We start from the raw sequence: 11,199 nt of genomic DNA on the forward strand, positions 1-11,199 counted from the left end.
TTATGAAATCAAAACTCATGTCCGTCTTTCCTCTGGTCATCTTTTCTAAAGCCATAAACAATACAAGAAGAAGTACAGCGAAATCTTCTTTGATCATGTCACGCCTGGAAAACCAAACAGGAGGAAAAAACAAAGATCGTCTTCCTTCTCTCTTGGTCTCCAAGAATTCAGGTGTTTTGTTTTCTACCAGCCATTGTGGATAAACATCAAGGAGAGTAAACTGACAGTAGGGCATTGACAGATCCAGCACCCATTTCCAACACCTCTAAAATCTGGTCAAAACAGAAGGGACAGGAGATTCCATGGCGACTCCTCAAAATAAACAACATTCTGCACGGCACCTCCCTTTTCAGGAAAACATGGTGAGGCGTGGACCCGCCTGTCCGTTCCTGCCAGTGGAATGGTGAAAACTAAACACCTCGGTTTAAACATTTAATAACAAAATTCACTCATCTGTAATAAACAGTTCAGGCTGAAACAGAGGCCTTCGTGTTCTACGTCTGATACATTTTTTTCAACATTTTCTTTAGTGTTAAATTTTCTCTGTTTTTGCTTGGAATGTCTGTTATCTATTTGTGTTGCTGCCAGTCTTGGACAGGATTCTCTTGCAAAAGAGATATTTAATCTCATTGGGATTTTTCTGGTGAAATAAAGGTTAAATCAATAAAAATAAACTCACATGTCAAAATGAATTTGAGCAGGTGTATTTTGTCAACATCTTTCAATTCTAGGGCAGTACAGCTGGCTTCCAAACACAAACGCGAGCAGAATCACAGTTCAGTTCAACCACAAGGGCGTCTGTGAGCTCTGGCGTGGAGGGCTGTCTGTGGTGGGCCTGCTGTGATCGTGGTTTTACAAGTGACACAACCACAAAGGTGTCTGTGTTTGCAGCTAAAATCCAGAGCAAATACATTGGATGGGAAAATGAGAATAGATTATTAACAGGTATTTCTGTGTTTATATGATTAACTGGGTCAAGAGAGTTAGTTAGCATATTTCCAAATGTATTTCATGTTTGGCTCCACCATAAGCTTAAGTGGGACTCATACGTTAGGATGGAAGATTTCAGGAGGATTTAAACACAATCTAGGAAAACTTTGCAATAACACTATCTCTGAGTAATCCATCTCATCTTCAGCCATATTTTTTCTCCATTTCTATTCAGTTGAAGATAGGTCCAATTCAAATCCAATTTCAGTTCTTATCAATCTATTTCTTTACAGTATTTCCAAACCACTTAATTTGCAATACCATCAAAGTCAGCTAATCATATTGCACCGTTTCAGTCTATGCGCAGAATTCCAAATCAATGTTTATTCCATTTTATAGATTATTTTTTGGATTATAATGTCTTTATCTAAAGGAATCCTGTTTAGGCCAGAAGACTAAATCAAACATGCAGTTATTTTAAAGTCACAGTGTCAGTTATTAAATTTGAATTAAAAAGAAAACACAAATGATTGTTTTTCCCTTGACATGTAGAGTAGAACATGAACTCAAGTAAGAGTTGTGTTACTTCAAAAATAATTTTTCAAGTAGAAATAAAAAGTATGTTGCTGTAAAACTACTTATACTACTTTGTTAAAGAAAGTTACTGAAGTAGACGCAACTGAGTTAACATAGCAAGTTACTACCCACCTTTTACAATTGCCAACCATGGGATAATTAATAAACAATGAACAGAAGACAATCGGTAAAGCCACACAAATACACTTTTAAGTATGGAAAATCTCACTAGTTCTTTGCTGTCCCTACCTAATGTTCAAATAAGGCATGTACACAACGAATTCAGTTGCTCAAATAAAAAGCTGATCTTCATTTGTGTTTTTCTCACGAGCATTGTTTTGTCTTGGCAGAAAATAGATCCATAAAAGGATAAAGGGGAAGTGATGTCGCCACTGTGCAATGATTTGGCTGCAGGCCTCTAGTGGAATCCTGGGTGATACTGGTGATGACGGAGGCCAGCTGCTGACTCAGTGAGTCATTTTTACCTCTACAGGGAGCAGGAGAGAAGGAAATGAGAGGGCAGCAGCTCCCGCCCAGACGAAGACCAGACGCAGCCTGCTCCAGCCGGACATAACACTTAACTAACAGTTAATAAGTTCATAGCGTCAGTTTATACTGTCCACTACCTCTGGCAAACACTGCGGTTGTGTTGCAATGCATTCTCTTGATTTCTAAACAAAATCAGGTTACACAGTTCTCCAACAAGAATTAATCTTCGATTGTAACAACAGTCGTTGAAGGAAAAGTTATAACTTTCATTGCAGTCTGTAGTGTTGTGGCTCGACAAGTGACCTTTTAAAGCATGAGTTAACTGAGCTGCAGCCATCCTGACGGAAATTTATAGATGCATGAAATTAAAGGAGGTCAATACGTTCTAAACGTCATAAAAAGGCAAAGTTTTCCAGTTACAATGTCTTGCAAAACAATTCATACTCTTTAAACTTTTTAACATTTTGTCTCATTGCAACCACAGAGCTCAACAGAATTTATTGGGTTTTTAAGTAATAAACCAACACAAATTAGCACAATAAAGTGGAATTAAAAGAATACATGGTTAATGATTTAACAATAAAAACCTGAAAATGTGACATGACATTTGTGTCCAGCTCCTTTTTCTCTAATACCCCTAAATGAAATCCACTACAGTGACCTGCGCTTAAAGGGTAAAATGATAAATGGACTGGACTTATATAGTGCTTATCCAGTCATTTTGACCACCCAAAGTGCTAGAGTCACATTCACCCATTTGCACTCACACACACACACACACATTTATATCCCGATACACCGATATGAAGGCTTGAAATAACACCCAAGCTTCAAAAGTTCTCACAGAGAACGATTCAATCCATCATCCCAAAATAGGAAGAATATGATACAACTGCAAAGCTAGAGATACTGTCCACCAAAACCCACACAATGGGCAATTCTTCAGGTTATTCTGTGGGAGCTGCAGAGATCCACAGCTCAGACAGCTATTAGTCATTCACTCCTCCGATCTGGACTTTAGGAAACAGTGGCAAAAAATAAATAAATAAATAAAAGCCACTGCTGAAAGAAAGCCATAAAAAGTCACGTTTTCACTTTATCACAAGCCATGTGGAGGACACAACAAACGTGGGCGAAGGTGCTCTGGTCAATTTGAACTTTTTTTTTTCCTGCTTGTGCTTTGTGTGGAGGAAAACTCACGCTGTACTTCAGTTTGAACATACCATCCAACATGGTGAAACATAGCGGCGATATCGTGCTAGGGGTATTTGTTTTATTTATTTCTTTTAGGGATAGGACAACTGGTCACAGTTGATCGGATTAAGGATGGAGCTTAATGAAGCAGATTCTGGAAGAAAATCTGTTAGAAAAACGTATATATCCCTCTCCTTTTTGCTGGTCAATCACATAAAATCTAAATAGAGTACGTTCAAATCTTTTTGTTATGATGTGTCAAAATGTGAACAAGTTTACGAGATATGGACACTTTTGCATGGCATTGTAGAAAGAAAAAAAAAAGCAAAAATCTTAAATTTTCAGATTTGGCTTTTACATTTTGAAATAGTTAAAGAATGAGCAGGGTTTATTATTCCAATTTTTAATTTTTTTTGAATCATGAGAAACTACTTTGAAATGCAAAAAAGACAGCTCAGCTTCATCTTAATTTTTATGTCTTTTTGTGGAAATCAGAAAAGTGATGAAAAAGAGAGGAGTTCATTTTGTGACCCTTTCAAAAACTTTTGATGAAAGGAGCTAACTTATTAAAAGCGCAGGAACTCCCATCATTATGAAATGATTTTATAAAAAACTTACAAATGTAAGTACCACAAATTTGAAATTGCATGGAGTATCATGTCGGATATTAATTAAATCCACTAAGATATGTGCTCTATTGACTGAAGCTGAATGAAAGCAAATGCTCAAACTCTAACACACTTAAATACTGTGTTGTGAATTTGACACAGATATCTCTTTTCCTGTAAGTGTGAACAAATCCTTAAGATCTATTATTTATTGCATTTTCAAAAAGTTTACACCAGATGTTCTGTTTGCCAATCCAAAAGTTGCAGACCACCATCTGCAATAAATTGACGAGGGGACATCTGAGTATGCGTGACAAGAATTCAACTGATAAGTCTTGTCCTCATGTGTTTTACAAGGTTTTTGCCCCACAACAAACAGATGAAAAACTGTGATTAAAGACTTGATGTCTTCCAACTACAAGAACAAGATCATTCAATAAGTTAATCATCCATCTTACTCATCATAAAGAAACGTCTTTGTAGTTCAGTGGTACATCTCCAGCAGCTACAGATACAAAGAACACATGCATGACTTCACTTGAACAACTATCAATCATTCTGTTAGTAGAAAATCTTTTAAAATATCTTAATTGCGTTTAGTCTCATGGATGGAAACTATTGAATACATCCAGACACCCAGCTAACTATGGAAAGGGGGATGCAAAAGAAACACAAAAGTGCAAAGACACATTCTGAAATCAAAGAAAGCTCATAAACATACATACCATTTCCACCTGGACGACTATGTGAAGGTTTGTAATGACAGTGCTGCTTTAACCTTTTATGGAAGCTCCTATTCTGCTGGTGATGTTGTCTCGCTTTGAGGGGTGAAGACTAACAAAATGTCAGGAAAACAGGATTTACTTACATAAGAAACTTTGTAATGACTAAATGTGTTTGCTGAAGTCTTAAATGTTGAGGATTTGTCCTTGGAGGTGGCTGGAATGTCTGGTATGGCTGTTGGTGCCACCAGCATGCAAACCTGAACAATCCACTGACTGTTAATCCAGCAGAGAACAAACAGGCTGTTGTTGTTTGAAGCAAGTTATGTACAATGTGTCCCTAATTTCAAACATAAAGAGAAACAGACACATGAAAAATACCAGAAAATACTTATTTCACAGAAGAAATTAAAGTGGATTGGAAAAGTATGCCCAACCCTTTGAACATCCTTTTACTTTGCTATGTTACAATCACAAATTTCATTTTGCTTTAACTAGATTAGTGAAATCAAAACAAAGTGTTGTATCATTGTGAACTGGGGGGATAAGAAAACATGGTTTTGTTTGTATCTTGAGAATCAACTTTTGAGGTGATTCCAGTTGCGAGTCTTTTGACGTATGTCTTTACCATCTTTGTGAATTTAAACACTGAACAATTTGTCAATTCTTCTTTGCAAATAGTTCAAGACTCACGTAGTTCATAGTCAGATTAGATAGAGTATTTGTATACATAATTTTCCACTCTTACAAATTGCTAAAGGTTTTTAGGTCTGAACCTTTACTGGACCATTATAAAACATTGTTTTAACCCTTTAAAATCCAGATAAAACACATTGAATTTTGAGGATGTAATGAGACAAATTGTGGAGAAATTCTGGAGCTCTGCCATTTAGCTTGCAGAGTAACTTCTTCCAATAGATCAAATCAAACTTTTCCAGACTTTTGATGATTATTTTGCTAAAATTGAAATGGTTCAAAGTTTTCCACACAAATTGTACACCAGCGTTGTCCAATGTGGGATTTCTGGTCTTGTTAGCAGTCTCTCAGGTATAAAATATTGAGCAATAAAGTGGAACAACATGGTCTGGAGTTTGTTTTCGATATAATGACTCCAAAACAGCACTGATGACTAAAACATGAATCACCCATTTTATTGAGCGTTTTGTTGTTTAGTACTACAAAGAAAAATTTGATTTCGTAATTTTGTTTCTTATCACACAGCTGCAGCAGCGTAACCATAAAAGTGCTCAATTAAAAGGAAAAAAACACTGTTAGACTTCTTGCAATGTGAATTGGCCTTAGAGTGTTTTGAGAGGTAGGAGTAAGCATGGTTGCTATGCGGTAAAAGAAAACTAAATTCAAACATAACTTTGTTGTTTCAGCCACCATATGAATCTGTGTACACTCATTTTTCAGTATTAGCAGGAATGTGACATAATGTCACAGTAGGCAAGATATGATATTAAATTGATCTTGATGCATCCTTTTAGTCATCTGGCAAGTTTGAGTGATCCTTTTTGGAAATAAAATCCACCCAGAAAGGGCCACGCAATATTAAATATTACTTATTACACATCCAAGTGAATATGTGACGTAAGCAAGAGATTTGTTCCGAGTGAGGATGCTCAAGGGCCTGTTTCTGTAAAAACATGTTTCAGCTTTTTATTAGACAATTCACTCATTGTGTTGGAATTTGCCAAAGGAGATCAAATTTTTTTGAAGGAAAGCATATTGTGGCTGATTTTATTGATTATTGGAACTGGGTCACTTCATGAGCGATCATTTACCAAAACCTACGTGCAAAGGATCGAAAACAAGTCCCCAGCGTCCCACACACTTGGAGTGTTATTGTTGCAAAAATGTTTGAAATTACTCTGAGTAAAACTTCAGCGACCATATGTTTGGTTTTTTTTAACCCACAGATTTACACTTGCAGTTGACAGTTTACATCAGGCAGCTCTTTGAAATAAAGTGTTGAACTAGCTCTACCCATCATCCCCCCCAGCACCGTACAACCAAAATATGCAAATATTTTGTTACATTAGCCGGCGAATAGTCAGAAACCTTCTGTATTGCAGGTTGAAGACTGCAAGTTGTATAAGAGTGTACAGTACAACCTGAAGAATTTGCATAAAGTGTCAGTTGAACACAAACATGGCTAGACATGAGTGATTATATTGCTTTAGACTACAAAAAAAAAAAATAAATAAATAAAAGTATATATTTTTGGCTACAGAAACTAACCAAAGGGTGAAAATGAAGAAAGAGCAGAAAAGTCCTGAGGCAATATCAATAAATAGATTTTTTTGTGACTCTTTTGCCTGAATCAGATTTCCTAACGTCACCCTTATGCCTCCCTTGTCTGGCTCGTCTTTCAAGTGGCATTTTAGTTCAGTCATGGTAAAAAAAAAAAAAGAAAAAGTGAAAACCAGGGACTTCATGTACTGAAGATATTACACCAAAAAATGTGGCATATTAAATTTTTACTTAAAGTTCATATGTAATCTATAATAAACTAACTGAAATGTTTGAACCACATTTCAGCTTTATGCCTGATGTACACACATTTTAGAGATATTAACTTTCTAGCTAAATTTACAAGGTATGATGAAAAGAAATGCAAAAGTATGATGCAGACAATAACCCCCTTTCATATCCCACCATAGAAGAGCACTTGATTAGCTATTCCTGACTGTTACTTTCCCACCCTACATCCAGTGTAAGCAGCACATTCATTGGACTTAGTGAACTCATTTACAGACATGGAAACTCGCACATTTTATTGTTAGTATGAAACTCACAGGCTGAATGTCTGTAGATGTAACCAAGAAAAGCTTTGCCGTCAATGAGAAAACATTGCAAAACATTATGTTTGTTGTTGAAATTGCTTTTAACATTTTTAATGCACTCTAATCCGTAAGAGGACATTTCTTGTTAGTCAGAAACTAAGACTATCTAGAAAGATAGAAATAATTTATTTGTAATAAACTTTTGAAAGGTTTCTTTTCTATTTTTTCCATCTTTTTTTCACAAAATGAGGTCACTGAAAACTTTTTCAGCTAAATTCAGGTTTCATAACGTAGAACGTGGCATTTGGCACACAGGTGGAAAACAGAACCACTAGACTCTGCCAATTTCAGAATCAAACGCAGAAGAATGTTTCGCCACTTCAACACAGCAAATTTTGTGTTGGAGAAAGAGACTTTATATCCTCTCCAGCTGTGACTGTTCTCCCTGGTAGCACGATTCTTCTTCTTAGGAGGAATACTGGCTGCAGTCTGAACAGTCCCTCCAGCCTTGAAACTCGGGCCCTGATAAATGAGCAGGACTGGATGTTATTCACCATTGCTCTCTGGAGGGTCTTTCGTAACAGGAAGCACAATATATTTTTACCCAGTTTGTCAGGCAAAAGGTGCTACAAACTCTAAATAAATGCAACCAGGTGATTATAAGATAGATATTCACTTCCTGAGCTGAAAAACAGTGAACAGGGTGGAGTCAGTAAATCTGCAGAGCGTGAATCTTTAAACCACACTATAATTTGTTGACTCAAAGCCCGCTGAAATACCTGCAGTGTCTTGTTTTAATTTTAGAAAATTGAATTAAAGGAAGTCATCTGTGTTTATATGAGATGCTTCTCCCATTCATATTTGTGGTTAGCCACAGCGTTCCTGCCACAGAAACTGTTTTAGTCATAATTGAACAAGCTGGAGGAGCAGACAGACACCAAAATAATTATCACAACGGCCCAGACGACTACTGCGTTCAATCTGCTAAGAAACGGGTAAGTGGAGTTATAAATGAGAGAAAGAAAGTCTCTCTGTCAAATAATAACTGGTAACACAAGCAGTAATGAACTCTTAGCAACTATTAAGACCAGACTACAGAGCTTTTGTTCATTAAAGAAGCTTGTTTCAGTTTTCATGTTTGACTGATGGAAATGAGAAATCTATAATTACAGCTCCATACAAAGAGCAGCAGGGGAAGACAAATCCTGGTGGTGCGACACATATTGACCTTAAAACATAATGTATTTGGTATGTGGAGCGCTAACGAATGTCAGAGAGAATACACAAATCAGACAGTCAGAGGGCTCTTATTTGAAGGTGTGACAGCTGTCCCAACTGTCACAAGCAGACACTATTGGTAATGGTTTTTTGTTTTCCCTTAATATTACTTTATATATTGATTAGTGAGTAGTTTAGATTTTTATCTTTAAATTTGTTTTCATTAGTCTGACTCTTTAGTTAACTATTTGTTGTGCACCCATTTAGTTAACTTTATGTGTCAGTTCTTTGTATATTTTGTTAAATACAACAAATTAATTATTTTTCTTTTGAGTTACCAGTTTCCTCTGGACCTGTGGCTGAAAATCAGAGATGAGCTCCAGCTCATCTCTGACTCATCATCCTCTGGTGTCCATATATGGTTGTCAAACTTCCTCAGCGGACCATTCCATTTGTTCACCAGGGGAGGGGGAAATTTGGTCTTTAGTTTAATTTGACCATTTATTTAATGTTTCTTCTTTTGGAAAGTTAGTTAAATTCTGATATTTATTTCATTTATAGATTTAGTAATATTCTGACCAATATTTGTTAGGTTTTTGTGTGTTTATTTACCCCCTAGTGTGTGTTAATGGTCTGATCAGCCACTATTTAAGTTCCCCTCATGTCTTGTTTGTTAGGTCAGTTTGTGCTTGAGTTTGTTCTGTTACCACCTGAGTTGTACTTTGTTATGTTGACCTCAGTTTGGGCCCAATTTATCATTTTTGGATTCTTTTTGTTAATAAATTAAGATTATATTTTGAATTTTCATCAACGTCTCTCTGGCTGGTTTATGCAAAACCTTCACACTTGGTGTCAGAAGTGGGATTCTTACCAGCCAGGAGTACAAAGTTTTTTTTCCACATTACCAACCTTGATGCAACATGCAGCGTGGAGGAAGGAGTAAAAGAGGCAATTTTGTGGAGTCTCAAGGAACAGCAGGCCCTGATGAGCGGACTGATTGCACCGAAGCAGGAGCATCTGGAGGACATGTAGGCACTGAGGAGGAAGGGGGAGTAGAACCAACTTACGCAGATCTGGTCAGTATTCTTCGTGCCCACATGAGCCAGCAGGAGGCACAGAATAGAATGATGAGAGAGGAAACAGCTCGCCAAGATCAACGGTTCAAGACTCTCCAGCACCAATTTAGTCTTTTGCAGTTAGAAGTGCAAGCTCGTACTTCTCCAACATCTGAACCTGCTAAGCTGGAAAACTCTGACTCGGAGGAACCAGAACCACAGGATAAAGACCTGCTGCCAGGAGACCGTAAAGTCATCTTAACTTCAGGTCAGTTTCGTTCCTTCCTGGAACCTAAACTAGAAAAGTTAACAGAAACTGATGATATTGAACATTTTTTAATGACTTTTGAGAGGATTGCAATTTCATGTAACTGGCCAGAGAATGACTGGGTCTTTCGTCTTGTTCCATTGCTCACTGGAAAAGCTAGAAGTGCTTATGTGCATATGGACATTGATGAAGTGAATGATTATATATCTGTCAAAGATGCAATTCTTAAGAAATATGACATTAACCCAGAAACCTATCGCCAGAGATTTCGTTCTACAGAAGTGGAGCCTGGCGAAACTCCTAAGGAGCTGTATGTAAGGTTAAAAGAGTTGTATGAAAAGTGGATCCAACCTAAAGGTAAAACAGTGAAGGCTATTGGTGAAATTATTGTCTTGGAGCAATATCTCCGTATGCTGTCTCCTGAGCTTCAGGTTTGGGTCTGGGAACATGATCCTCCAACAGCTTCCAAAGCTGCTTCTCTGGCTGAGGTGTTTGTGGCTGCAAGACGGAAAGGACAACCATGGAGTTACTCTTCTTGGAAGACATCTAAAGATGCACGCAGGGCTGCACCTGTACAACATCATCAAAGGGGTGTATCGGCTGTGGGTAAGGCCTCCCTAAGGGAAATCCAGGCAGTAAGCACAACACCCAAGCAATACAATAAAGTGCCTATTTGTTATTTGTGCGGGCAAGAAGGCCATACAAAACCCATGTGCCCAAAGAATCCTCCTAAACTCACTCAACTGTGTGTTATTCCATTCAAAAGTGAGAATTGCATCAGTGTTGGACAGTCTGTGAAAATGAGTCAAGTTAAAGTCAATGGGAAAAGTGTAAAGGCCTTAATTGACACTATAGTGTACAGACACTTGTTGACAGAGAGCTGGTTCCATCCAATATAATCTGCACATCGGACACCATCATTATCCGCTGTGTGCATGGTGATGAAAGGCAATACCCCACAGCAGACATGTATATTGAAGTGCAAGGACAATTATACCTATTGAATGTTGGTGTTGCAGAAAATCTCCCCTTTCCAGTAGTGTTGGGTAGTGACTTACCCGTTTTGTTTGACTTGCTGCACAAACCACAGAACTGTAATGTAGTAACTCGTTCTCAAGCAAAAAAGCCAGAAGAGTCTCCTCCAATACTGAGTGTGCTGCCTTTTTATGATGCAGACTTGGATGTGCAGCCTGGAAAATCTAGAAAATCACGTCGACAAAAGCGACGGGAGAAGTTTCTGCATACACCTGTTGCATCTACAGAAGGGGTTCAGGATCTGCCCCAAGGTTTTAAGATGCCTTTAAATATGGCTCAAATCCAGCGTGGTGACTCCAGTCTGGCTGCTCTTTT

The 11,199-nt window shown here is 37.6% G+C and overlaps 1 protein-coding gene across 2 annotated transcripts in view; it reads right to left on the reverse strand.

Annotated features, from left to right (window-relative positions):
* Positions 1 to 4,670, reverse strand: part of LOC116709077 (KATNB1-like protein 1) — a 33,305-nt gene extending 28,635 nt beyond the window's left edge. The window contains exon 1 of one of the 2 annotated variants that reach the window (XM_032547371.1): positions 4,523 to 4,670. The gene's annotated coding sequence lies outside the window, so the exon portion shown is untranslated. The remainder of the gene's footprint in view (positions 1 to 4,522) is intronic. The other variant, XM_032547369.1, reaches the window with a different exon arrangement.
* Between the last annotated feature and the right edge of the window lie 6,529 nt (positions 4,671 to 11,199).

Source organism: Xiphophorus hellerii, chromosome 19 (assembly GCF_003331165.1).
Source record: "Xiphophorus hellerii strain 12219 chromosome 19, Xiphophorus_hellerii-4.1, whole genome shotgun sequence".
In the NCBI taxonomy this organism is placed as follows: Eukaryota; Metazoa; Chordata; class Actinopteri; order Cyprinodontiformes; family Poeciliidae; genus Xiphophorus; species Xiphophorus hellerii.